The sequence below is a fragment of the Dipodomys merriami genome, unplaced genomic scaffold (genome assembly GCF_024711535.1).
Source record: "Dipodomys merriami isolate MVZ:Mamm:240054 unplaced genomic scaffold, mDipMer1.0.p SCAF_1209, whole genome shotgun sequence".
In the NCBI taxonomy this organism is placed as follows: domain Eukaryota; kingdom Metazoa; phylum Chordata; class Mammalia; order Rodentia; family Heteromyidae; genus Dipodomys; species Dipodomys merriami.
This window is the reverse complement of record NW_027202504.1, coordinates 186,166-189,160: the sequence shown is the minus strand read 5'-3', so window position 1 is coordinate 189,160 and position 2,995 is coordinate 186,166.

Genomic DNA, 2,995 nt, shown 5'->3' with positions numbered 1-2,995 from the left:
GGAGCTCTATGTGGAGTCTTTCGAGGAACCTCCATACTACTTTGAAAGTAGCTGAACAAGTTTACATTCCTATCAATAGTGCAGTAGGGTTCCATTCTGGCCACGTCCCCTTCAGCATCTGTTGTTATGAGAGTTCTTAAGTATAGCTATTCTAACTGGGGTGAGGTGGTATCTCAGTGTTGCTTCGATTTGCATTTCTTTTATGGCTAGGGAGGTTGAGCATTTCTTCATGTGTCTATTGGCCATCCTTCTTTCCTCTTCAGAGAAGTTTATCTTTAAGTCTTTAGCCCATTTATTTATTGGGCAGTTGTTTCTTTGAGGATTTGTTGTTGGGGGATTTAATATTTTGAGTTCCAGGTATATTTTAGGTATGAGTTCCATGTCCGTTGTATGGCTAGTGAAGATCTTCTCCCAATCCGTGGGCTTTCTATTGATCTTGCTAGCTATGTCCTTGGCCATGCAGAAGCTCTGCAATTTTATGCAATCCCATTTGTCCAACCTTTCCTTGATTTGTTGTGTTTCTGGGTCTCTATGTTATAACCCATGCTTTCACTGAATTTGATGTTGGTATAATTTGTGGAGGGGAAGGGCAAAAACAAATCTTTTAAGTAGGGATACAGGTGGACACATTGCAACAATGAGATGTACAAGTCATTATTTGGAAAAACAAACTTAACAACTTTGGTCGGGGGAGGGGGGAGGATCAGATAGGGGGAGATGGGTGGAATATGGGAAGGAATAGGAAGGGGAAACAAAAAGGAGGGAACAATGCCTGATAAGAAATGTACTCGTTATCTTGCCCTTATAATTGTAACTCCTCTGTATGGTATTCTCACAATAAAAAAATAATCGGCCTATGCCAAAGAGAGGTAGGATTTCTCCTATTCTGTCCTGTAATGTTTTCCGAGTGCCTGCTTTGACTCTGAGTTCTTTGATCCATTTGGAGTTGATTCTGGTGCAGGGTGGTATATAAGGATCTAGCTTTAGTTTTCTAAAGGGGGTTAACCAATTTTGCCAGCATCATTTACTGAAGAGGCTGCTTTCTTCCATTCTATTTTCTTTTCTTGCTCCCTTGTGGAAAATTAGATGGCTATAGGTATGTGGGTTCATTTCTGGGTTTTCAGTTCTATTCCATTGGTCTTAAGGTCTGTTCTTGTGCCAGTACCAAGCTGTTTTTATTACTATGGCTTTGTAGTAGAGTTTAAAATTTGGTATTGATATTCCTCCAGCACTGTTCTTTCTGTTAAGGATCATTCTTGCTTTCGGGGTCCTTCATTGTACCCTATGAATTTTTGGATTGCCTCTTCTATTTCCTTGAAGAATGAGGTTGGAATATTGATAAGTATGGCATTGAATTTGAAGATAGCCTTGGGAAGTATTGCCATTTTCATGATTTTGATCCTTCCAATCCAGGAGCAGGGAGGTTTTTCCACGTTCTAAGTACTCTTTTGATTTCCTTTTTCAGGTTTTTAAAGTTTTCATCATAGTGGTCCTTCACTTCTTTGGTTAAGTTAATTTAGTGAAAAGACCTGAATCAAACTTGTAGTTATAAAATTCAACGAAAAGGTAATCATTTCACTGAAAAAATTATTGGCCATATTGTCAATTAAGGAAATAACAAATGTTGACCTCACTGACATTGCCATAGTACCATCCAACATGAACTATGTAAAGAGAAAATGAAATAAAATGACTCATGTATCAGTGAGTAATGAGACATCATAAGAGGACCAATGCTTGTGTAATAGAGTAACATAAACAAGAGTATGGACAATATAAAAAAAGAGAAGTCAATATCTTATCAGAAATTTGATTAAAAAGTAAATATCCAGTGATTAAAGGAATTCACTAGTCCACCAAACAAGAAAAACAAAGTAAATAATTATAGGTATATCTTGATGAAATAATAAAAAAATCTAAAAATAAATATCATTAACATTTACAACAAGGAAAATGTATGTACAGAATAAGATAAACTATAGAAAACTACATTTTTGTTATTGATATAGTATTTTGCCACGTATGACAAACAGTACCCTGTTCCTGTGGAATACTACATAAACTACAATCCCATAAAGACATAGGCAATCTGACCAAAAGAAAATGTGAATGTAGGAAGGAAATGATTACCAACTGAAACTCACAGCAAAATAGTGGCTTGTAACCTTACAGTTGAACTTCTGTGGCTCCAAAGATTAAATAACACAGTTCTTTTTTTTTTAATAATAAAGACACAGCAAGGTATGTAGTTGAGAATATATGGTTTTCACTTAATGAATTGAGTCAATTTATGAAATACATAAAATTGAAAATATTTTATCAAATATTTGCTATATTTCTTAGATATTGACTGACAGTAATAGGACTCATCTTTCATACTGATATTTTAAAAAAAGATTTGTGATTTGTGCATGCATTATTTTAAGCATAATCTTTAACAGTATTAATGGTCTATTTTATATTTATCTGAACACATAAGTAGTGAAAGTCTAGCAGCTGATTACATTATTGTCAGGCCATAGTACTCTTTTTTTACACTATACAAGGATGACAGATCAAGGATCCTAGAAGGAAAATGTTTTCCTTCTGGAATTTAATTAGTTTGACTTTAACTCAAGAGAAAAAGATTCTGCTAGCTGTCAATTTTGATTTAGATCTCCAGCTAATTAACGCTCCAAAGAAGGCTAATAAAACTGTTCACAACCCATACCCCCATTGAGATATCTTCATCATGCCATTCTAGGAATGCTGGGGATGCTATTTCCTTCAGATCTTGTGAATTACCTTTGGTTTTTTGCCAAAATTGTCATCTCTATAGCGTTGTTCACATTTTTGCATGTATATTTAAAATGTGCAGTACTTTTACTATATTGTTATATATCATGTAATATGATATGTATACCATGAGATAAAAGCCATTTAGTCTTTTCTCCCAAAATCCATTTCAATAGTGCACCATTTCTTCCTACTTTCAGAACACTAGTTACTACACTTA